Here is a 27,276-nt window from a genome sequence, read left to right as displayed (position 1 = left end):
AATACTTGTGCCTGCTGGAGTGATGTAACATCTCTCTCTTCTTGCTGGTAGTTGCAGGACAATGAGAGAAGCAACTGAGGACTTGACTATAGTATTGTAAGAACTATCCTTCAAAGTCTAAAAGGGAGTGCCTGAAGAAGGGAAGCAGTTCTAGCAGACAAGGTTCAGGTATGGGTGAGTTTGTAAAACCTCATGAATGGCCTTGAGATGTTTTTGACCCTTTGGTTGTAAGAATGAACCTTCTGCATGGTGGATGGCAGAAGATCCTCACAGACATCTGTCACCTCCTGCTTAACACCATCTATACTATATATATATATATATAACTGAGATACTACCCTTCCTTTCTGTGGGATACTGGAACAACTGATGAAAACCCTCTACCTATTTAAATCCCAGTCTGTAAAGATTTGTTACAGGGATATTTTCTGATACCTCTGACTGCATTCCACCTTTCATAGTAAGAGTAAGATTCTGATCATCAAGTTTTAAAAGTGCCTAGCTGAAACACCATGCCTTTGTGCCAACAAACAGACATGTTCATCCCAGAGACCTCTTAGTCCAGACACGTATTCTAAGCAACTCTTGTGAGCGACCACTTCTCTTCAATGAGCTCAGAAAGACTGTAGACAGCTACTCTACAAAAGATTCCTGACTGAAAAAATGCAAGCAGAAAACTGGCAAAAGTTAGGTCATATGAACCATGTCTTTAGAGTGTGGTGGTGTTTATGGATTATGTATTAGAATGTAGCTCATCTCCTGGTGGTATTTTTTGGCACAGTCAGCATTTCTTTCTAGGTGAATTTAATGTTGCCAGGAGGACCTTATCAAGTTCTGTTCTGCATTCTGCCAGGGCACCTCTGACCAGAGGGTAGAAGGACCAGCTGTATAAGGCACAGCATGAGAACAGTCACCAAAGTCAATTATTCAATAGTGCCTGAGAAGGACTCCCTCACTTCCAATGCAGCAAACATCCCTCCAGCAGGAGGAGGAAACTGGTAGGTGAAATAGCAACCTTGCTGCTCCCTCTTTGGAGGGTATTCGCCAGTGCCCCTGGTTTAAGACAACATGACTTTCTAAGCATGTAGATTGGGTGAGCATCAGCACCCTTATCGTGCTCTCTGCAGTCGTGATGATTTGAGGACTGGTGCAGAGTGCAGGGAATGTCCCACTGGAACTCTGGGGACTTTTTGCCCAATAAGCCACCTCCTTAAGGTCCAAGTCAGTTCAGCCTGCCTGCTGTCGAAGTAACCAGCTCAGTAGCCAGACTGATGAAGGATTAAAAAGAACACTGGTAAGTGAAAACATTTGCAGTAAATACTTATCAAAGTTTAGAAAGATCCCAATACAGGTGGTATCAAAAGACTGGCAATCTTCTTTTCTTCTTAGCCATATCAGTGGGAGTAAGGGCTGCAGGATCTGTCCCCATGTGGGTAATAGACTTTTTAATTTCTAGGGTTTTTTAGGTGGATCAAATAGGTTGGTCTTTCTCTGCCCTGTGTAAAACCACGATTCATCCATCATGTCAATAGCATCATATTCATAAATATACCACCATGTCTGGTGTTTTCCGCTGCAATTGGCAAATGTACTTAGAAAGAAGTGAAATGAAAATTTCAGGAATTTCCAGTTGGGCTTAGCAAGTTGTGAAAGAAGAGTGATGACTGCTATCGATGTAGAGAGTTATGAGCTGCCTGGTTCTTCTGTTTTGTGGAACAGCTTAGCCATAGAGCATACCTACTTCACTGCCACTGTGGCCTAGTTTTGGCCATGGTCTTAATTTTTCTGAGGATGTTATTCATAAATGTTCTCTTAATCAAGCTCAGGCCCAGAATTTTACTGTAGAGGCCAAACTAATTGCCAGGATACGTGGGATGCCAAACCCTGGAAGGTAAAGCTGAAATTTGTGTGTCCTGGCTCAGAGAAACACTGTTTCAAACCTGAAATAAAAAATGGTTTTTTTACATTTCTTAAATAGTTGATTTTTCCACTCCAACAACTAGAACTCTGTACTTCTCAAAGAATTCACACTGTGAATAAGTACATCTCCTTAATTTTTTAATTTGACCAAACAAAAAAAGTATCTCTTTTTAAAGTTGGTTTTTTGCTTTTTTTAAGAGAAAGAAGGATTTACTTCAAATTTATCCCAGCTAGTGTGCATGATTACCACACTGAAACAGACAGCAGTTTTCTGGGTGAAATGGCATTGCCCTAGGTGCCAAGACCCACATGGAAGGTGTGTCAAGGACTGTGAAGATTTTTGTCTCTCCTGCCATCATAAACAGGAATGTTGTATCTTTCAACTAGACATCAGGCATGTTCCCTATTGACTATAGTCTTTAATTGGGAATGGCAGAGATGAATCATTTCTTTTATTCTTTTCACATGTAAAAGTTTCTACAGGATTAACAGTCCTTTAGTTCTTGATCAAAACACAGTCTCCGACACAAAATGTTGTGAGATCCCATAATATCTTAAAATTATATTCATAATATCATAATAATCTCATCCTAGAATAATCTCACTCATTGTGAAGGAACCAAAAAGTTGTTCAATAAGTAACATAATAACAACGATGGAGCTTTTAGGTTCAAAGTCTGCAGATGAGGTCTGTGCCCATGTCTGCCTTGCTGTGACTCCTGGCTCCTTAAAGAGCAGCCTGTATTTGCAGCTCCATGATGCCTTCTTGCATGACTACACCTTTTGATCACTCACCATAGTCACAAAATACTGCCATGAGAGTGTATGGGATTCTGTGATCTTGAATAAATTACTGTTACTGATTACAGGACTCTTATCCTGGCATCAGGAAAGATTCACAACCCAGCAACCTACTAGGCAGGTGCATTAGACAGCTATCTTCATCCTAAAGGAATTAATCCTTGAAGTGCTCAGAGTTGGAGTTTGATATATGACTTCTCTGCAGAGATGTGTGATGGTTCTTGTCTCTGCAGAGACATTGTAAGGGAGGTAATTAATTGTGTGAGAAAAAAGCCATCAGCTGTTTTGGGAAAGGCCAGATGAGTACCAAAGCATTTCTATTGGCTTTTGTCCAGGACCTGGCCAATCGTGGATGAAAACCAACTGGGTGATCAGCAGCAGGTGTCCTGGTTGTTAAGAGAACAAGATTAAAGCAGGCCCTGCTTGGGGAGAGTTCATCTGCTGGTGGGTGCACCAGGCAGTTTCCTTTTTTCATAGGAAGGCCCTTCTGACTAAATCTCAATGATCTGAGATAGAACCACCAGGAAGTGCTGAGGTAACAACCAACTATGATCTTATCTGGCATTTCCCATAGGATGGCTTTGTGGAGTGTGTGGAGTTCTTTTCTTTCTTTTCTCTTCTTCTTTGCTATATCACCCATGGTGAGTGGGGTTGTTGCTTTGCTTGTTCCACCCATTATTAGCCAAACTGTACTGTTTGTACCCTCTATACTGCTTGAGTTTATTGTTTCCTCTGTTGTACCTTTGACTGGCTGGGCTATGTTGTTCTTTCATGTCCAGGAAACAGATAATAAATTTATGCTGATTTTTCTGTTGATAGCCCTGTCTTTCCTGATGGGTTATCTAATTGGCAAAACACTCCTAACCCACCCCATTCCTCCATAAAGTAGATGAAATATTTCACTTGTCCTCTAGAGTCCTGAAGAAGACTCTTTTGTGTTGGGCAGATTGCTCAGGACTCTGAAGTTTGGGTCAGTTGAGGGAAAAACTGGAAGAGCAAATTCAATGAAGGCAAAAAAAAAAAAAAAGCCCAACGCACTAAAACCCAGCAGAAAACTGACAAACACTAATTCTATTTCCTTTACTGTCAAAGTGAGAAGGAATTTTGCCATGGATTTGACTAAGAACAGTTGAATGTAGTCTACAAAAAAAGCCCACACCATGCAGCATTGCTTTTAACCACCCTGCTGCTTGAGAGGTGGTGTCTAAACCTATACATAAGCTTAGCAGTGATTTTATATAGATGAATATTAAAATAGCACCTACCCTTTCCACAAAGGGTCTAGAAATGACAAAATATTAGTTCTAGGGCCTTAAACCATCATCTCATCAGACTTATTCTCATCAGCAAAGCCAGGCTCTTGCTCAGCCCTACTTCACTCTTTTTTTCTTTCTGCCCTTATGCAGCCATCTCAAACCCACCCACCCCCCACTACTGCTGGGTCATAATGAAACAAAGGAATTAAATTAGGGAAAACCTGCAGACTGAAAATAATCCATCAGGAGAAAAAAAAAAACCCAAGAGTTGACTAAAAAGGATCAAGCAAGGAAATCCACAATAGTTATGCCAGAACAATAAGGAAGGCTAGGGAGTGGAAATGAGCACCTGATGTTGGAAGGAAGGGCAAGGAACAGCTTAAACTGGTCCTGTCACTGGAGAAAAAGACCTGTGGAATTGTGACACAAAAGCCTAAGTGTCACTGGCTACTTCAAGGCACAGTTTTCAAGATGAAGCTACAACTCCTTGTTTTTTTAAGGGGTCAGAAATATGATTCTGCTGTCACAGAGATAAAGATCTACGTTTAAACTCATTATGCAAATGGCAATAAACCCTTTAAACAGTTAATGTACCTGTTCCCATTCTTCAAGATGCCTGAGAACAGCTTACAAAATCCTCATCTCTGCTTTAATTCAAAACATTTGTGAATGCTACCAGTAGACAGTGCTGTAGAGTATTGTGTGCAGTATGCATCAATTCCATGTACATTTACATAGCTAATTAGTGACATTAGACACTACAAACTGCATACTTGAATGGAAAATTGACAAGTCATCATGTTTGGGCTGTGCAGTTAAACTTTTAGTGGACAGCTCAAAATTCAAACTGTGATTAAAAAGAATGCCTTTTCCATGAGGATTCTGTTAGGGAAGCTCAAACATTCAGTAAGTGTACAATGAGGGAACTGAAAGACCCTTTTGAAGTTAAGTGAATAGCTATTTAATAGATAATGGATTGTTTTATTCACTCGAGTCTGTAAGCATACATGCTATTATAATAATGGATGAAGAATAGTGTCCTGTGGTTCATAAGCACTCAGAACTGTCAGTTCCCAGTTATCTGGATCGTTTGGGCATGGGTGGGGAATTGCATGAGATCAGGGAAGGAAAAAAGGGAACCTTATGAGAACAGAGCTAGGAGGATTGGTGCTCACGGTATTTTGGCAGTTTCTCAATCCAGCAGTGCACAGCAAATGAAAAACAGCAATAACAAACTTCAGATACTGTTGGGAATTAACTGAACTTCCAAGAATATGGCAGTTTCTGGGATCCTACACGCAGATGGAGAGGGTTTGTGGTGTGCCACCCTCTGCTCAGCTGCTGAGAAAACTGTACAGGAATGGTGTTTACTGCTGACTCACACTGGCAGACAGACCTTATCTGTTCCAAGCATGATATAAGAGGGTTTGGAGTGTGTTGTTGCACCAGAGGAAACTTGCAGCTGCAACAGAGGAATCCCAAGAGGAAGCTCCAAGAACAGTCAAACTTGAGAATAGCTTTGCCCTGTCCTTAGTGTGGCTATTGAAAAGACACTGAGGGGGGTTTGCCTCAACCTGCAGCGTGTGGAGTGTGTTCAGAGAAGGGTGGTAGCTTCAGCTGCTTCCAAACGCTTTCCTGACCCCTATCACTCATCTCTAACAAACAGATGAATCATTTGCAAAAGAAGAATCTTCTTGTTTGTTGTCTGCTTTAACCTTCTGCCTCATGCCAGCATGGGTTTTATTAGCTTCAGTTGCTCCTCCTGATGTGAGCTTTAATAATGCTGGAAAGGGAACTTTGAACAAACACACATTGTTATGTTTATATTGTTCTATGCTTGTGCTGCATTGAGTACAAATTATTACAAGAGCTATAGGACAAGGAGACTCTGAGTCCAAAGATGCCCCCTGGCAATCTAGTAACCTTCCAATTTGGTCTTCAGGATCTGCTGTTGATCTCTTGGTAGGTCTCCTTCACAGAGAGAGCTGGCATAAAAGGAATTTGTCCTTAGGTTTGGTAATGTTCTTAACAGGTTGGCATAGCCCAGATAACTGTGCTGGAGCTATGCAATTTACACCAGGCGTGCAGGAGCCCAGTGGGTTTTCAAGGAGTACATTAAAAAAACCCCTCCTGCTAACAAGGTGAGATCATACATTGGCATAGTCTCAGAACATAAAAGATCTTAAAGACCAAGCTGACGTGTCACGCCACGTTACAATGAATAACAGAGGTCTCTATGTAGCACACAGCTAGTAAATACACACACACAGAGATTGGACAAACCTCCACCAGCCAGCTGTGTGCTCTTCTGCCACCAAACATCAACAGCAGAGTCAGAGCTCTTGGTCTGAGAGATCAGTAAGACTGGGGCTGCTCTGGAAGGCAGAATAAGCCTGGAGCCAGGGGCAATCCCAGCACAGGCAGTGGTGGTGTCCTCATCAACCATGGCACAGTTCCAGAGTGTCTGAATAACCAAGTTAGAGCAAGGTGCTATATAATCTTGATATAAAATTATTGAAGGCATAACTCAGATGAGCTAATTAAAGGATACATACTGCCTTCAAGATTACAATGTGTAAGAAGCAAATCTGAAGATACTTGATCAAGAATAGAAGATTTTATTTCCATTTTTAGCTTTTGGAAAGGATTATATGAGGCAGGACAGGTGATCTAAGGACATGAATAGAGATCTAGGCAACTGGAGCCCAGCCATCATTTGCATTGTCCCTGAAATATTTATCTTGGGTTGTCTAGAAGGAAATGTTTCACCTTGATCATAATTTGCCAGCAGGTGTCTACAGCATCTGGACCACCATACTGTAACCAGATTTAAGAGAAAGGTGTGACTTTTGGTTGAACTTATGACTACAAGGTAGAAGACCAAGAGCTACTCCAAGAGACAGGCCCCCAGAATCTCCTCTTAGAGTTACCCAAAGAGAAGAACCAGGGAATTTGATGATGAAATACTTCTGTTGTTCACAAATATCTGCACATTGAAACCATATCAGCTTGGTGAAAATTCCCACAGGTTCTAGAACAGAATTTCAAAATGAAAACCACTGTTTATAAACAAATCCTGTTACAGGAGAAAGTCTGTTGCTTTTGGTCAAGCCAAACAGCACAGCTGAGAGTGGTCCCTTCCCTGGGTGATGCTGGGGAACAGTTCCCAGAGTACTTCACTGAGAAGGCAGCAGTCAGGACTGATCCCCTTCCCGTGGGAGATGCTTTTAAGCTAAACCTCTAGTTACCTGGATCTGTCCTGAGCTGCTGCACCAGCTTAGGCATCTTCTTCCCCAGTTCACTTTTAGATACCCAGTTTGTGAAAAACTGCCACCCCTGTTTGCCTAAACTTAAAACCCTTTAGGAACTCACTATGGACAAAATGCTTAGATAGGTTTCCATTCCCAAAGTGATTCTACCTAGCAGTATTTATCTAACTGTGAGGTGATTTGGCATATCTCCTCTCTCATCAGAGTATTGATATGGTATGGAGAAAAAAAATGGCATTGCTGCTTTGGTCATGAATGTAATGAATTACTAAAATAATTTTATTTAATAGCAATTTTTCTAATTAACTGTCACAGCTGGTGTAATTTCATACCAAGTTGTGATCCCTAACATGTTTATTGTCTTGGAGACAGAGTAAATCAGATTGTGGAAGCTGTTCCATGCATTACAACAAATGGATATCTTCTGCTTTGTAGTTCTCCAGCACTGGGGTGTTTCTAGCAGGATTCAGAAGTCCAACTGTGGCTTTTTCCAGAGGAAACACTGATGGTCCTTTTGGCTATTTCTAAGCCATCATGAAGCTGTGATTTTAATCATTCTGTTTCCCCTGGAGTCAGACAGGTACATTTCCTTCAAAGAAACCACGTGTGGGATTTCACCCCTCCTCCGCCTTGGAATAGGTCTGCCCATACAAATTCCACCTTAATGCAATAAAAAAAGCCACATCTACCAACAATTTAAAGGAAAATAATAAAATCCCTAGTACTATAGGGCTTTACACTTGCTTAAAGCCAATCACAGCACAACCTGCTCCAGACTTAGTGAGGTAACCTGCGTGGGTTACAACAGTTTTGTACCCAGCCAGTTACGTACCCAATTCCTTTTGCTTGCTGATGGAGATAATCATCCCTCTCACAGGACCAGAATACAATTTTTTCAAATATTGTAAATGTATTGTGGGCCCCTCCACCTGTGGTAGTTGAGACTGTGGTGATCACGATGCCTGCTATGCAGAAGCTTTTATAATGGAACTGGCATTTGATCAGGATTCTCCTTCCTCATGGTGGATTTCTTTATCCCCTTGCTTTCATGCTCTCACATCTAATGAAAAAAAGAATTGTTTTTATCTTAGGAATACTTTGGAAATCTCAAGCATTTTGCCAAGATAGGAATACCACTTTTGACTCAACTTTACATTTACCCTTTTCATTTTTTTCTTTTTTTCCTACATTGTTTTGAAACTGGCATGTTTTGCTTATACCATTGATATGGCCTTGCCAGACATGATGACCAAGATTGCTTTGCCCTCTTTCATTGCCAGTTTCTGCACCTGGTTGAATTTTGTGCTTCTGCTGAATGCCTGGCCTAGAGCCCAGGGACGTACTGTTGTCCCTCCCCTGAATGGAATAGAGTTAATTACTAGTCCTGCAGAATAACAGGAAACCCACAGAATTTCTTACAGCAAGAAATCATAATAATTTTACCATCCATGGAAGTCTTTTGAGCCACATCAGTCCAAATGCAAGAGTTCTGATGTAGAGTCTACCAGGTATTCATGGTTATTATTTAATTAAAACCTGTAAAAGCTTTTACTCCACTGGCTCTGGGCATGAGAAAAGCTAAATTACTCATGCTTTCAAAACAGAAAGATCAAATGAATTTCAGGTTGTCATGGAATCAGATTGTTATGCCAATAGCAGACCTCTGCAGTCTCAGATAATTAACCTTAATTACCCTGACGTACTGTTACCGAAAATATTTGGTTACCTACGATGCTTGCAGTGCATGATTGACAACTGCACCCACTTTGGGCTGGGAGATCTGACAGCAAAACATGTTTCATTAATAGAGCTGACACAGAAATTTGATTGTGTTTCATGACAGCGTTTTAGCAGCCATGCTCAGTCCACCTTCTAATATCCCAGCATCTGAGCAAACTGAGATCTACACGCTGAGGCCAAATATTCAGAAAAAAAGTGGTAGTTTCATTTAATATTCTTGAGATATTTTACCAGCAAATATACAGTATGCATTACCTAGTTCTTCTCTACTAGCCTGGCAGAATGAGGAGGAAAACAAAATTTCTGAATTCCAAATACCAACACGACAAGCTTGACAATCAATTTCTTCGATATAAAAAATATCAACTTTAAATTTAAATAGTTGTGTGATAGTGACACAAGAACAAGAAAAACCACAAAGCTCCCAGCTAAGGCCAACAGCTTGCCTGCTGCCATTCTGAACTTCTCATTCTTTTTTTTTTTTTTTTCCCCCTTTATCCTTCTTTGCATAATATTGTATTTCAAAGGCTGGATTGTCAATATTAACCCCAAATTTTTGTGGCTTATGCAGAATTGTAACACAACTTTTATGTGACATAAAGAGGCTGAAGGTGACAGATTTAAAGCTACTTTTCTAGTTCTTTATTTCCTTCTTTTTCTTAGGACGGAAGGGATTTAGTAGTAGAAAGAGTGAGCTTGGGATTCAGATCACATTCCTGATATTTGCTTTAGACAAAAGATGGAGCACCTACTGATGTTAGAGGGGTATGTTTGGTGCTTGATTTCTGTTTTCATCCCCTTTCTAAAGAGTTCTGAGCAGCAACTGAGATTGTGCTTTGTGCTGCATTCTGTAATTTGACCTGAAGTTATTGCACTCCAGGTTACACTCACCTCTCTGCCTCAGGACCTTTATTAAAACTTGTCATCTTTTCTTGCAAAATAAGCAGCTCTGAGCCCCTCCTGGTGGGTGCCAAGATAACTTGTTGGTTCTCATGGCCACCACACAATTGTCAATTGTGACATTCAGGCCTCCCAAATACCAAAACTAATCTACATCTTTAATCTTAATGAGAGATGGCTCAGCCTCGTCTTAGAGTGCCTATCAATCTTTTTATGCATTTCAGCACATTCCTCAGATAGTTCTAATGAATTTGTAAAGAACATGGCAAGTCTCAGAGGTGGATTAACTCAAGACTTTCTTTTAAAGGTTGTGTTATTAACATGCAACTTGTTTTATGACATTATAGTAAATCCTAGTTAAAGGTTTCAAGTTCTGAAATCAAACCTAAATATGGGAAGAGTGTTAGAAAGATTATAGTAAAAGCCTTGTCTAGAGCAAAAAGGTTATTTGCCACTCACTGTTGGCATCAAAATGAATACAGCTGTCAGCTGGCTGCTCTTTAAATTAAAGTGTAAATTAGAATAAAACATATTTACAACTGTGCTCTGGGACAAACACTGAATATGACTTGCCTTTGTCTCTGCTTGCAGTGAAACTATCTCCAGTGTTGGTTGTGCTGTAATTTTCTAGTCGAAGCAAAACAGAAAGGTAGATATTAAGAATTGGTGAAAAACTCCCCTGAAATGCATCCAGGAAACTACACTAAAGCAGTACTCATGCCATTTCCATTCTGACCTTTGGTATTTTCATGAGAAGGTAACATGCAACATTGTAGACATCTACTTCTGTGATTGCATCAAGTATTTTACATAAAGAAACATCATTAGCTCACTAGAACAAAGTCTTTTAATCCATTTCTCACATATTTCTTCCACAGAAACCAATGGAGTTAGGGTATGAAAAACTTGCTGAAGCATTTCACCCTTACTAGGTCGTCTTCTTCTATGTTCCCCAAATTACCAATGCTGTAGTCCACAACACAGCTCTTCAAGGAATATTTTCATTGATGACATACAGCTACAGCTTATTTAAGGAAAGATGAAAAACTGAAGTATTTAAAGTCTTAAGGCTTTCTGACATAAACAAAGAAGTTCTATTTATAGAGGAAAATTAGTTAGTTATTGTGATATAAATTTTTCCATAATACCAGAATATCTTAAAGCAGATGAAATTTTGAAAGGAAAGACGCTTGCATCCCAGAATAATTGATATACTACTAAAATGGAATAATTATTTGAATGAAAACAGTCTTAAGACAGGCTGGCTCAGGAATGGTTGAAATGGTTTTTGAAGCAGCACTTTTTTCTTCTGTTGTTATTCTAGCCAATGTCCTATTAAGATAAGCACTTCAGGAAATGAGAGTAGTGTCTCCAGTATTCTACATAGGCAGAGATCTTTGCTTCTTACTTTCCTGGACAGATTTCTTGTTCTGTTACAACAATGTGGTTGTATAGACTCAGGGTTCCTGTGGTCTAAAAACAATAAAACATTGACAGACATATGGCAGACCGTTACCTCTTTGGGTCAAGAATCTTGTCATTGTCTCATGCACAATAGCAGGGAGTAGAAGCTTTTGAATTGTATAATTAAACGGTGTGGTAACTGAAACCTGAAATAGTATTTATTTACACAAAAAGATTTGTGTTGGGTGTGGTGATGCCCATTTTTGTTCCTTTACCATGAGTATCTATCTGAACACAATTTGCTGCCAGGAATGTTCTCAATAAATCTTAGGAAACCTTAAAAGAGTATCCACAAGAAGCAAAATGCTAATTCAGACAGGCTGAATGAACTCAGAATACTCATTCAGGATAGAACTGTTTGAGACCAACCAATGCCACATGACTCTTGCATTCAAATAAAACTGGACAACAAAGATCCAATTTTAATTAGAAAAGTATTTTTTTTTTTTTGTTGGTTTGTTTGATTGTTCATTTGGTTGTTTGCTTGGTTGTTTTTTTTTATTTTTTTTTTGTTTGATTGTTCATTTGGTTGCTTGCTTGGTTGGCTTTTTCCTGGGTTAAAGAGACACATTTCTCAATCTATCCCAATCACTAGTACTTTAGAGTCTATGGGGAACTCTTTGTTTTCCATATTTGCATAACAGGGAGACAATGGGAAGTGGGTTTTGTTTGTTTTGGTCTAGTACTTTAGAGTCTATGGGGAACTCCTTGTCTCCCTGTTATTGCAAATATGGAAAACGATGGGAAGTGGGTTTTATTTGTTTTGGATTTTTTTCTGCAGGTAGGGCAACAGGAAGAGTCATCCTACCTGACAGAAAAGTGTATTCAGAAATCCACACTAGGACATCCCTTCAGCCTCGTACGTCACATTCAGGAACAGAAAGGCTTCACTGTAGCTGATGTAGTTTCTAGGGAAGCAAACCATGTTTTTGGTACCTTTGCTGTACTGAATGCAGGCCACTTGCCTTCACAGGAATGTTAACAGTGCACTGTGAGCTGCAAACCATTTAGCTGGTTTTGACACATTTTTGGGATGGCTCTTCTAGTTTACAGAGAAACCTCTGCCTCCCCCCCAGCCTTTACCAATCTGCAGCAGTAACAAACAATCATATCTCTTTTTTTTTTCACTTTTTGTGTAAAGTCTTTTTCCAGTCATTTTCCAGCAAGAACTAAAAAACTGCAATGTTAAGGGAACACTGTCTCACACAGTGGTCAAATGGGGTAGAGACAGAAGCTAATGTATTTACAAATATCATGAGAGTCCGTGATATCCGTGGGTGTAATATAGCAGAATTAGGTAAGAATATTTCACCTCTGATTTAAATCCAAGAAATCTTAGTACACAGATGCCTGCCAGAACCAAACAAAACCATAAAAAAATAGTGTATTGGTCAACCATAGTATTTATTAAAGACAAATAGCTTTCCCAACTTTTGCCTAGTAACTAGTGATAGGATGAGAAGAAATGGGCTTAGGTTATACCAGGGAAGGTTTAGGCTGGATATTAGGAAGAATTTCTTTACTGAAAGAGTGGTGAAGCACTGGGACAGGCTGCCCAGGGAGGTGGTGGAGTCACCATCCCTGGGGGTGTTCAAAACGCGTGTGGGTGTAGTACTTCAGGATGTGGTTTAGTGGTCATGGTGCTGTTGGGTTGATGGCTGGACTTGATGATCTTGGAGGTCTTTTCTAACCTTAATTATCCTATGATTCTATGAACTTCAAATATTCAGTTTGCTTATAAACAAAATACTTTGCTCAGCTTTGGAAGCAAATACCGTGAGACTCCACTTATATGGGAGTTCAAGCCTTGCTTGAACTGATCTCTCAGATATCTTAACATATAAAGTATAGCTCTCATTTGTAGGCACAAAGGATTTCCAAGTTCTTCACATACTTTCTGCTATCCATGTGAAATGTTCCAGTATCCATATGAAATAAATAAGGAGGCTGTTGCTGTGGAGAAGTTGGTTTTCAGTGACTGGAAATAGAGAGTTAGCCTATATTTAATACCTGGCAACAAAAGAAAATGTCTATTATCTGCATCATTGACTGCACATTTAGTTAGTAGTCTAACTACTACAGTTAGTGAGGCAGGCAGGTTAATGTCTACCTTACTCCACTCTAAGAAGCAAGAGGATTGTGAAGAGATGCTAATGAGACTGGACCATCAAAGATGCTAAAATATAATAAAGAAATGTCAGTCTGGATTATACACACAAACTTCCTTTCAAATCAGATTTTTTCAAGGGCAAAGGAGCTTGCTAAAGCCTTTTGTTCTTTAATATAGAATACTGAACATGCTGAAATATACTTATTTCAGAATACTGAAAAAAAAACCTGTGACTTTCAAAACTAGACAGAAGAAGAATACTCAGATCAGTACAGTTTGCTTATTCAGTGATTAATTAATTAAACAGACTTTTAGTTTCTATAGTAGTTTACATTTTCTTGATATGTTCCGCTTGAATTTTTTCAGTTTTCTACAGAGTTTTGATTCCAAATACAATAACTTTATTTTTGAAATTTCTGTCATATTTTATATAGTAAGTACTGTAACGAATCATCACATACTGAGTACTTTATCTTCTTTCACTCTCATTTCCTAAATATAAACCTGAGTGATTATTTAGATATAATTCTGTTTCTATCCTAGTCTCTTGATTACTGAAGATTTATACCCCACCACTTTTAAAGATACTTAATATTCTTACTCAGTGCTATAAGTCATAACTTTGTTGGCTAAGAAAACTGAATGTTCTGTGCACTAAATGTTTACTGGCTATTCATAATTTAACAGTAAGACGTTAGCTGAAAATTTGCTGTTTGATGCAGCCAAAATTTTGCTTTCTTTAAACAAATCAATAAACAAACAAAAATACAACACAAACCTTGTAGTACTGATATTAATATTAAAAAGCTTGAAATTAAACTGCTAAGTGATGCAGTTCACAATACACTTTTCTGTTTATTGTTTTTATTGGTGGTACTAATAGTATAAACCATGGTAGTATTTTGATTCTGTGTTATAAAAAGGGGCTAATATGGGAATGACATTGTGTAACATACTGTACAAACAGGGAGGGCCACAATAACATATTGCCTCATGGTACTTACACTGCCCAACCATGAAAAATACATTTCTATGTTTTGTTTTCTTCTGAAAAAGCCCTGCTGAATGCAGATGGCTAATATCATGTGCTGGCTCCTCAAACTGAGGCCTGCATTTCCAAAGCAGTGTAATCCTGAGCCCACTAAATTATGAGAGTCCAAATTCTACGTATTTTCTCAGTACAATGTGTTGACAGAACAGTAAAATAGATTTTATGAATTGGAATTAAGTGATTGTGTTCTAGGTTTAAAACATGTTAATTTTGTGTCATAGGCATGGATAAATAGGTCCTTAGTGCTCTCGTTTTTAACTTCTGGTTGAAGCTGAGTAGCATACAGTGGTGCCTGATTGTATAATGCACTTTGTCTCCTGCAACCATAGGAGATTCTCTGGGAGTATTGCCTTCCAATCCCTGCTCCCCTCCACTGTTATTTGAAGGTATTAAAGGTCAAAGAGCCAAAAGACAAAAGAATGGTAAAATATGTTTTTAAAATCTTATTATTCACAACTGTATCCTGTGATTTTGGAAGGTTGGACTTCTGTTTTGTTTTTTTTTATCAGTTAGATTTGGCCATACCAAGAATAAGAAATATTGTCTGTATGTTGCTATATGTAATTCTGTTATGTTGGGATGGGACACTGCACCTTATAACACCTCTTACTCCTTCACACTGTAAAGAGAAGATATTTCTAGCTTTGGTAACAAAAAGAAAAAAAAAAAAAGCAATTAACTCTTGAGCACTTGCTTGATTTTGCATTAAATACATTATTTTTCTATTTAGCCTGACACCAGGCCAAGTGTCACAGGAGATGCTTGTTTTTCTCTCCTAAGCAAGGATGGTTAGCTTGCACCAGGGATGGTCACATTTTATGTCTCTGAGAAGAAGAAAATAGGATTTTTTTACTGAAAATGAGAGATATTGTAATTCAAGGGAGCTACCATTCATTTGTCCCAGTAGTTTAGGGTCAGGCAAGCGATACTGTACCTCACCAAATGGACCACAATATCAACAGCAGTTCAAGCACACTTTTCTAGTTTTCTTCTTTTCAGTGGAGCTTATCAGCTGTAATAATAAAACTGTCAACATGAGATAGTATATTAACAAAGTAAGCCTCCATATTTCTCTGTGTGGGTTATCTTACATGATCTCCTAAGAAACTTACTCTCATTCTACAACCATCAGCATGCAACCTCAAAATTTTACTTACATGCTTGGAAACAATGTGGATTATTCCTGGAACCATCCTTCTCAACCTCTCCTGCTCCTACTTTTGGCATAATTATCCTTGAGAAACAGAATAATTGTTTTAAATGACCCAATCCTTTGCTTGAACTACTATCCAATTCAGTCTGGCAGCAAGATGCATACTTAAAGTCAGAAATCTCCAAATGTGGATCATGAATTTAAAAGCATTTTGTTTCAGAACTGAATTTTTAGTTGTGTGTATATATATATATTAAAAAATCTTGGCTACAAAGCTAATGAATTTCTTTAGAGTTTTTCTAAACAAATCATGTTTTTAATAGACAAAAGAATCAGCCCTGCAGACATTCAAGGGTGTATAGCTAGAAGTTCCTGCTTTTTAACACACTGTAATGGGTCTCTTTCCTTGGCCACAGAACCACAGCATGACACAAAGCCGACCTTCTTTTGCAACCTAGAGGGACATGTTAATTATTTATATCTTTCCTTAATGGACCACCACCATGGTCAAGCTCTGAACCAAGCTGTGAAAACACCATTGACTCATATTAAGCTCATGTTTAGATAGTGGAAGATGTAATTTTTAATAAGCATTACCCTGCATGTGTTTTTTTATTTATTAATGTCACTTCAGTAGCCATAAGTCTAGCACTTGGAGCTGTAGAAGCTGTGCTCTGTGTAACTTCAAGTGAAACACGGGCTCCACTAACTGCATTTCTTAAATTCAATTTTTTTTTTTTTTTTTGGAAATAATACAGTATTTCCAAGAAAATACAAAACACAGTTGGTTATCATCCAAAAAAAAGCTTCCCCTCTGGATTTATGTCTTATTCTGAGCATCTAATAGTGCTGGCATGGGCAGCCTGTAAGAGAAGGACAAGATGTGAAAAATCTCCCTTTCATTACAAATGGACTTGTCTGTATTCTAGCTATGGAATGACAACAATGAGCACACTTGGGGTCCCTCTGGCCAGTTTTCAGACAAGGACAGATGAATGAAAGCAGCAAAGAATTTCCTGAGTCAGGAGGAATGAATTCATAGCTGTCAGAAACAGGGAGCCTGATTTTGAAAGTTGGAAGTATGACCTAAACACCTGTTTTCAAGCCCAAATCTCATTAAGAACGGAAGCTGGACAGAAGAGATGCAATAAACAGAGAGAAATTCCCATTCACTGCAAATTTTCAAAGACAAGCCTAGGATAGCAAAACTATCTAAGTAAAAATTTGACTCAGATGAGGTTAAACAGTAAAAATCCCCTTACCTTCAATCCTGGAATATTGCCTCTCTTGGACGATTCTAGGACTGTCAGAGCTGGAACAGGGCACACTGAGTAAAACTTACACAAAAGCCTCAAAAATTTCACTATATAAAATGATACTAGCTTCACAGGTCTAGCAGAACTACCTCAAAGCAATTCTAAATTTTTTGCCTTCCCTAGAATAAAGTCAACACAATGCAGTGCAGAATTCCCTCTTCTTCCTGCAGCTGGTGTGGCAAAGCAGCTTTTAAAAAGGGGAGATGTGTCCTAAAGGCCTGGATGGCACAGGTTACAGAGGGAGACTGCTGCCTCTTGGATCTTTGGATGTTGTTTTAGAAGTGTATACTGGGTTGGGTTAGGATAACATTAATTTTCTTCCTAACAGTCAGTATGCTGCTGTGGTTTAGATTGGTGACCAAAATAGTGCTGATAACACACCAGAAATTTAACTGTTGCTGAACAACCCTTGCACAGTCTCAAGGGCCATCTCTCTTTCTCACTCTTCACTGCCAGTGAGAAGGATGAGGGGTGGGCAAGAGCCTGGGAGGGAACACAGCCAGAGCAGGTGATCCAAACTGACCAAAGGGATGGTCCATATTACATGACATCATGCTCAGCCATGAAACTCTGGGGGTGTTTTTCCAAAATAGCCATTGCTCCAAGGCTGGCTGTGCATCAGTCTGCTGGTGGTGCACTACACTTTTTCACCCTTCACTTATTAAATGGCTTTTCTTCCAATCCACATTTTTTTTTTCTCACTTTTGCCTTTCTGATTTTCCCCCCATTCTGCTGTGGAGTGAGAGAGTGACTAGGTGAGGGCTTATGACTAGGTGGGGGCTCATCTGCCAGCTGATGTCAACCCACCACTAAATGGAATGTTCATAAAAGCTTCTTTTAATGATATTGAAGGAGTTGGGTGTGTAAAACTTTATTTATCTAGCCTTTTACTGATTTAAGGTTAGATTAAGCAGTGAGCTAAATTGCACAGACCATAAGATAAGTGCTTTAACAGTACCTGGACTCATTTCATCAGAGTTTCATCTGTCTATGGATTTTTGAGGATGAAGGGGAATGGTTTCCATAGATGTCATTAATGCTGTTATTGATATGCAGCTAGATGACCTCGGGGACTGACTCAAGAATGACAATATTCAGTGCAGAAATCTTGCTTTGATCATAAGTTTAAAACAGTGAAAATTCAAGTACTGAGGCAAGAAAAAGTCTTTCTGTTTGAATACACTTCTTGCTGAACTGGATAGCCAAGTCCTTCTCTTACCTGTAGAACGGACAAAGCAGGGATAATGACTTGTATAAGTCATGTCCTGTTCCAGCCCATTTTACTGGTGACCTGAATGGAGACACTGCAAAGATGGTAGCCAAACCCAAGCATCAGATGGAAACAACTTCCAGTTCCTCTCACCAGAACGAGATTAAAACCAGGCAGCCTAGAAGTGACAAGTTCCTTGCTTCATGGCCAGTCTCATGACTTGTGTGATCCCATTCAGTTTTCACCGCTTTGATATAAGCAACATCAACAACAATCTGCCCTCTTTAAATCAGAATTGAAAAGTTGTTTGTTTTCTTTTAAAGAACAACAAAGAACACGTGCCAGCAGTGGATAAGACATGGGCCAAAGCCTACAGGCTCCTGGCACTGTGGCCCTGTTTCTTCCAGCTGAGGAGTAATAATTTGACACCTCTGAAGCAGCAGGACCTTATATCCTGACAACTGCAGCCTTGTTCTACGGCTCTAAGACATTCGAACACATGACAAAAATCACAGTCAGCAACATCCATAGTGGATTTTTTTCCCACCTTAGCAGTTCTTTCTCTCCTCTGATGTGGGCTTGGAGATACACTCTGCGGTATCACTGTTAAGCTTTTCATTTATTTTTCCACGGGTACCTACACAGAAAGAAATACTCCATTTTAGAAGCCAGCTCAAATTATTCAAGAATACTTTTGACAGCTGCCAAGTAATTTAGAACGATGCCTTCCTAACGTCTCAGAACAGACCTGACAACACGGGAGAGTAAAACTTCCCCTGACTTCTAACCATTCTGTGCATGCTGAATTTACTAAGGCTATTAATTTTATTGAAGCACATGTTTTTTTTTATTTTTCTTCTTAGTTGGGTGAAGGAGCTTTGTGTTACTGTGGGATAAAATGCACACTGACATTTACAAATTACTATAGCTTTCCTCCACTTATCACCACAAAAATCCACACTGATAAGACCTAAGCAGAACGTGGAGTATTTTAAAGGATAGAATTACTTTCAGAGGATGACCTATTAAAATAGTTGATGGTTTCTGCAAGAAACACACAAGCTACTGAATTGGTCAAACCAAAGTCTTCCTTTCAAGGGCCTGATTGTACCACTTTCACATTTACAGTGCAACAAATATGAAATCATCTGATTAATTCACCTGCCTATCTGTGTTACTTCTCATTTTAGGAATCATTTTTCCTGCATCAGTCCAGAATAATTTACTAGAAAATAAAGTGTGAATGCTGGCTGTCTCCATTTGCAACACTGAGAAGTCATCCATGGGCAAAGCAGGAAAAATCTGGCACATTTGCAGATTAAAGGTTATCACAGACGGTGGCTCAATATCATTAAATATTAAACAAACATGTAACTTCAAATGGATCTTTCACAAATGATCCAGTTAGAGGGCCTGTAGCCATGAATGCTTTTTGATATGTGGCCTTCTTTTAGTGCATGTGACCATGAGCAGAAACCCCTGGGGACAGGCGTATTTGATTCAGGAAACTCCCCCAAACTAGGGGGGAGAGAAAAAAAAGGCTGCATCACTTACCTAAAACAATATGTCCCTGTGAAATGCATGGATATCTAATACCTGGGTGGCACAAACCATGTGTTCATCATTATGGATAAATACATCTCTCAGCACCAGACATTTTAGAAAGGAGATTAAAAACGAAAGCCTCAAGCAATGTTAAAATAAAAGCTAAAACAAAACAAAAAGCAGGAAGGACCTGTCATTGCTGCAGCAATTAACCCTTCTACCTTATCCCCCACTCCTAAGCCTCTGTTGACTATGTCCAAGAAGTAAAAAAACCCCATGAAATTAAGAACCCTGTAAGTGTATCATTGAATAGCAGAGCCAAGCAGGCTTAGCTTTGGTTATTTGCCATTGTAGTTGCTTACTGAGCAGGGCTCTTCCCTGAAGGAAGCTGGCAGTTGACGTGGAGGTGTTAGAAGAGTAAGGCAGTAGCTAGTACTTCAGGCCAGGTCTTGAGAACCTCACTTCCCATTCTCAAACAGGAATAAATGTCTTCAAGGGTATTACAACCAGAAATGCATTCCAAATTGACCAGTGCTCCCAGGCTACAAGTAATGAAGACTGTGGAAAGACCAGAGACAAGAGAGGAAACTTTGATAGCTCCATTTGAACAGATGTGACAAATCTCTGGTATCTGCTGATGGCCTGTCCCACTTCCCTGCCCTTTATGGAGTGTAGAAATTATGGGGTTTTCTTCTGTTTCAACCATTCTCTTGTGGCACAGTGACCTTTTTAAGGGCTCTGCAGCATACTTGGACTAGGCTGGTATTTGACCTTCACAAAACAGATGAGTCAAGGTGAGACAAAGAGCAGAGTTAGGAATTCGGCAGGTGGCACCATTCCCCTCTTTATTGGGTCCTCAATCACCTTAGCAGCATGGCACTCAAAGGCACGGTGTCCTCAGCCTACAAGGCATGGTGTTGTCACTTGTTTGGAAGGCACACAGAGATCATGAATATTAACAGGTTGGGATTTCCCTCCCTTTTTAATCTCACTCACAGGTTGTAATACCTAATTAGATTGCTCCTTTCATCCAAGAACCCATCGCAATCTCCCAGGAACGTTACTTTTCCAGTAACTATTGAAGTGATAAAAAACAATCCAGGCTACTTAGTCTTTCATTATGCCAAATATTTTTTGTTTCTTTCATTTCATATTGTGAATATGAAACCTGGAGAGCACAATCTTTGAGAAAGCAAATTTTTTGTTGGTGTTGCCTTTGGCCAATGGTAGCTCACTCTTCCTTTCAACAGACACACCCTAGCTGATTGCTAGATGCCTTCAGAGGCTGTAGTTAGGTGTACTCACCCTGACATCTTGGTTGCATAACAGGTTGCCTTTACCTGGATAAGATGTTCTTTGCTATATGCTTCCAGATGTTGTGGTCACGTTGACTGCAAATGGGTAGACTCTTCATGAAAACCCACTGATTTCAGTACTATAATGAATGAAATGTTTTTTGCACATTTTTTTTTAATTCCTATAGCAGCAATCCCTCACTGGTGCCACAGATATACACCCCAAAACCTGGCACAAGATGTTAGTGGAGAGAAGGGAAAGTGAAGGGCAAAAGCATTTAGAAGAATTATTGTAGATATAAAAAATGTCATGTGTTTTCCTTGTGGAGAGCTCACAGCAGATTGCAAACTAAGAGTCCAACAATATGAATATTGATACATGATAGATGTGATATACCTTAAATTATGGTGAAAATCTTGAAATGGTTACACCAGAAAAAAAAAACAAAACATTGATTAAGGAATAGAATGGGAGTCCATGTTGTGGACATTCCCAAGAATTGGCTTTGGGGTAGGATGAGAAGCATGATCACAGAGAACTAGGAAATGAAAACTAAATCCCTACAGCTGCAATTGGAATAATAACTCCATCATCCTAAAGCTGGAACCCCTTTGGTAAAAGAAAATGAAGGGGAAAAGCAAGGGAGAGAGGAAAAAGGACATGCCATCCTCAGCAAAGGAAAGGGAGTATCTCAGCAATGTTCTGAGCAACTTTCCTAAACTAGTTATAGCCTTGGACCAGCTATGTGCTGTGTAAAACTAGGAAGCAGTGCAAATGTGACAAGTCAAAGCAAATAACCTTCACAGAAATCCAGGTAAAACTGTGTGAAAGAGAAAAATTTTGTATTTATGCAACCAAAATGAATTAGAGAATAGGAATACTTGAGGTTGAAGGCATATTCTCTAGGCCTTTAAAAATTGATCTGTTAGAGGCTGACAGCATCCTGTGCAAGGTAATGGGGAAGAAATCCTGACGAGCACTATCCACTGCTCCTCCAGCAAGGAACAGACAGAGCTGAAATAACTTAGGGACTTTCCTTTTGTTTTCAATACAGAGATGCTGTTAGAGAGGAAAGATGAAAGCAGGGGACTTTGCACTTGAACTAGGATTAATTAAGTTAATTATGTTCTCCACTTCATCTGATTAATTCACTGGTTTGGTGGTTCCAGTAACTGGCTTGTAGATTCCAAGAAAACTCTATCACTTGCTTAAACCAGCTCTTTCAGAGCAGAACTACTGAGCAGGTGCTACCAGAATTGCTTCTGATGTAGCTGTAAGCTAGCTGCAACTAGTTGGCTTGACAACAACTAGTCATGTAGTCCTGGCACACCAGAGCCCCCACTGAGCTATCAACAGATTATTTAAACAAAATGGGGCTGTTTTTATTTTAAACTTTTCATAGCCTTGCCATTTCACATGTCCTCTTAGCAGTATGCATGGCAACTCTTGAAAAGTATTTAAAATGCATCTGCAATAAGAGTGTTCTTTGAAGTGGATATTGTTCAGCTGGTCCCTTAGATGCTCACATCTTTGAATACGACTGCAAATGTACAGTCAGCTTCAAGAACAACTCAACAGATTTGAGTAATTCAGATTTGAGCCTGTTGCTGTGTAGAGTCAGTACTGCATTCTGTGCTAGTCCTCATTTCAGGACTGATAGGGATGGAACGCCTTGTCAAAGAGGGTCATTGATGCAAAGAGTTCAAATGAACTCAGAGTTCACAGGTTCAGAAGACTGGACAAGCATACAAAGGTGAACTCTGTCACTAGCTGGACAAAGTGCATCAGACCCAGGAGCTGACTTAAGACTGGGAAAGCATTTGAAGATAGTACAGTTTGATATTGGCTTGAGCACAGTTCAACATCTGTTTATGGCCATTGTTGGAGGCTAGGACCTTGCTGGACTGTCTCAGATGACCTTTATTATACTCATTCTTAAGTGACCAGACAACCTTGAGAAGCAGCTTGAATCCTCTGGAAAAGGAAGATATGACAGTACTGTACAGACAATACTTGGGGATGGAGATTTGGCTTGAGACTGAATGGAGTTCATTCAGGACTAGTCCTCAAATAGTGTAAAATACAGGATCTCACTGGCATCAAGGAACTTCACCAGTTTACCACAGCCCTATGTAAAATAGGTAAAAATATGCTACTTAAAACACTTAATGTTCTGAACATTAAGTTCAGAGGCTAAGTAGATAAATATATTTAATAAATTATTTGATTCATGGCTTTGGCATCCCAAATAAAATTTCAAATAGTTAATGGAAGTGCCTTTTACTTCTGGATAAAAACTACTGAAAGGGCTGACTCTGAAATATTTGAGAGGTTTGGTTTGTATTAATGTTTAAAGGTTGGATACTTATCCCAAACTTTCTGGATATTTTTGGGCAGTCAATTGTATGTGAACGAGCTTTCCCGTGTGGTTTGTAGGCCTTATGCTTGGCAGTGTTAAAATTACCACAGGAAGAGTTTTTTCTCATGGCATTTTGGCTTCCGGTCACAAGCATAGCCTGGAAGTTAAGAGGCGTGGGAAATTAAAATAAGAGGGGAAACAGTTAACCAGAATTCTGTGAAAAGGCTTTGGATTCACTGGAAATTATGGGCAGGTCAATCCTTATTGTATCCAGATCCATTCTCCCATGTCTAATAAATTACATGATTAGGTCAACAAAGTTAGACATATAAAGAGATACTAAAATGTCTCAGGTCTTTCTCTTTGCCAGTTAAGGACTATTCCCCCACTCTGTAGTCTCCTAAACTAGGTGCTACAAGCTGGTAGTTCCACAGTTAATAGAATCTTTATTTCTTCTCTTGGAAAATTATGTGATAATTAAAAGTTCGTAGTGCCTCAGTGCTTTTTTTTTCCTGGTATTTAGCAATGTTAGCTAATTTCACTGTTGTTTAATCTAGTTACTCCTCTGGACTCCTTCTGTCTGGATTTAGCCTATTACACCTCTCTGAAGTAGGAGATCATAACTAATGCCTACTTACAAAACGACATAAAATGAATATATGATATGCTGTAGACTATACACAAAATCTGAGGCAGATCAGGCAACAAAACCCATTTTCCCAGTTTTTGGACCAGTATTTTAACTCCAGGTTTACTCACATTCTGTTGGAAGTGGAGTGGTCCAGTTTGGTCCACTCAAGTTGGGCCAAATTTGGCTTAGATCATTCTGGGTCTTCCTTTTATGTACCCTCAACACTGCCTTTTATTGTAAAGGAAAACAAATACAGCTTTGGAAGGAGAGTCACTGAGGTAGCTCAACCTTCAAGTTGAAACTTGAAATAAAAAGTGTGAAAGCATCAGTCACATAATCCAGGTCACTTGACAAACCTGAGTTTTCAATCTGATGCAGGAAGCCATATGCATGTTAGGTTGTCTGTTTGGCAGCACCCCTCACCCCCATCACATGATCTGACTTGTTTCAACAAAATCAGCTAAAAGGTGAGATAGTCTTTTGTATGGACAACGTTAATTTTAGAGAGGTGTATTTTAGGGTTGGAAAAGCATAGGTTTGATTTAGATTCATATTTATGGCCACAAGTGTGTAATCTGAAAGCCCAGCAAAGAACAGTTGATTCCATCCTCAAGCGTTATCATTGATTTTATTCTGTAGAGGGTAATGCTTTATTAGTGTTTGGAAAAGGGAAAAAATATCAGATAAAGCCAGAATTTGTGTCTTCTCCAAAAACAAATAACACTGCAGATTATGTTAGGGAGACCTAACTGATGTGAAATATTCAAACGCCATAAAAATCTCAAACACAGCGACTCCACCTCATATAGGGGTTGAAAAACAGTGAAAACTAAAGGAACATTTCAGTAGAACAGTATCCAAGCATAATCCTAATCAATCCTGTACTTCTCCACATGAGAGACAGCATCTTACTGTTACATCCCCAAGCTGCTGAAATCAGCAGAAGCTCCTGACTGTGAGCTTCATTGGCCCAGAAGAAAGGGAAGTGGTGGTACAGTATTATGCAATGACTATTTCTCTTGAGAAGTCATCAGTCCTTTTGATTCAGACTGGTTAACATTTGTCTGTCTCCTGGATTTACTACAGCAATCATCATTCAAGATAGATTTTCAGCATGATAGGATATTGCTCACAGGATACAGGTGAGGTAAGTGGGTCTTCTCTGTTGGGCAATATATGATGGAGAGGGAGGGTTTGCCAGATGTTTTGTTTCATTCTAGTGACCTATGGCAGCTGGAACTATTGGTGTGCAGGAGGAAGTGCTTGAGTGAGATTTTAATCTTTGCCATGCCATTGGCAGTTTGGAGAGGCATCCTTTTAAACTGATTTGTTATAAATCAAATATTTGTACATGGAAACAACATTTGATCAGAAACTGTCTACTTCTGCAGACATATGGTTTCAGAGCATCTGTCTTAATATGTTTATCTTCACAGACATCCAACAAGTTTTACCACAGGAAACTGATATGTAGAGATTAAATTACTTTCCCAAAGTCATGTAGGAAGTCTGTGGCAGAGCAAGGAAATAAATCTACATCTCCTGTATCCTTGGCTACTATCTTAGCCACTTCTTTTTCTTCCTGCAAAACAAATCTTATGTTAGAATTTAAATTACTGGGTGTACTTCAAGTCTCACTGAAAGTCCAGCTCCATACATTTAGAAGGGCCACTGTGAATTTTCTCCAAAGCTCTTCTGACTCAGAAAGTGGAAAAATAAAGTAGGTCTTTTATATAACTGTGTCAAGAGGCAACTTAGACAGCAGCCAAGCCTTTCAAGGAAAGTGGATTTCCCTTGTGTGTTCTGGCTTATAAATCCTGTCTCTTTTATTTTAGGAATATAATTGTTGCACCTTCCAAAACAACACACAAAGAGCCAAATGCAACAGTCAGTGTCTTTTGTGCCTGTAAATGACCTTGGCGAATGCAAAGAAAGAGTAGTTGGTATCAAATTAATGAAAAGGAAAGGCAGAAAAACTAAACCAAATGGGTTTAATCACTGCAAATAACTCACTTTTGGTAAATCATCTGTTGGGTATACATAAATGAGTCATTCTGTCTCTATGATGTCTCTAATCAAAGGGGAGAATTTGATCCTTCTAGATGATGAGTCAGTCCTCCTGAGATAGGTTTCTAAAATAAATCTGATGAATGATTTTCTAGCAGCTCCTGTCTCCTTTCACTGACTGTAGAGAAGCTTACAGTAGATACATGACTTTGACATGAAAGAAACCCCAAACATTATTTCATATATACCTTTTGTATGTGCCAGTTGAAAAGCTTTTCCTAAGACTGGTACAGCAGTTAAGGCATCTTCCTGTTTCTTTCCTCTGATTTCCTCCAATCACATGTTCATCTGTAGATACTGCCTAAGATATATGTGTATATATATATATATATAAATATCATGAAGGAGCTTCCAAAAACTTTATACAGGGGACATTTATCAATACATAAACATCACTTCTTGAATCTATGTGGAGTTACAGCTGGTCACTAAACCAAAATCTTTTGAATCACTTAGTTGTATTTCTTATTCAGTTAGCTAATGAAGGAAATTGATAAATATGAAGTAAAATCAGAGTCTTCCTTGAAAAGACACTGTGTGGTAGAACCTTTTCCTCCTCCACAAATTCCTGTTTGTCACTTGTCCATGGAGGGAAAGAACAACAGAAAAAAACAGATGAGCTGTTGCATCCAGGACATCAGTGCCCAAGTGCTTCTGCTGCCCTCTGTAGAAGAGTTCTTTTAGACAAATGAAAGGAAGCTGTTGCCTCTAATTTCCTTTCACTTTCCAATAATTTCTTTCATCTTCAGGCCACCTTTCACCCAGCATCATGTTTTTTATGGTATCCATTTAGGATATTTTCCACTTCAGAACCTTTTATTCAGATGGAATATGTTACCATTATACTCTCTAATGTCTAGCACAACAGCACCTGGATATTTTTGAGAGCTACCTTCACATAATCTATTAAAATAAACCCAGGAAACTAAAAAATCTACTTTTCCTTTGAGTTAGAGTTCTTCCCTAATTCAGAAATCTTTCTCAATCAAGTGATCAGCATTATATTGGTACACATATAATCCAGGAGAACAAGACTATAAGTATCCAAGGTTCATGCACTGGCATATGTACACATGCTGGAAAAGAATAAGCAAAATCTACAAATAGAAAGTAAATGACTAAACCTGCAATGCAAAAGCCTAACTGTTGCAACATCAGAAAAAAACTTGTACCCTGTGATGCTAGGAG

Source organism: Merops nubicus, unplaced genomic scaffold, assembly GCF_000691845.1.
Source record: "Merops nubicus isolate BGI_N331 unplaced genomic scaffold, ASM69184v1 scaffold1477, whole genome shotgun sequence".
Lineage (NCBI taxonomy): Eukaryota > Metazoa > Chordata > Aves > Coraciiformes > Meropidae > Merops > Merops nubicus.
This window is presented reverse-complemented; position numbering follows the sequence as displayed.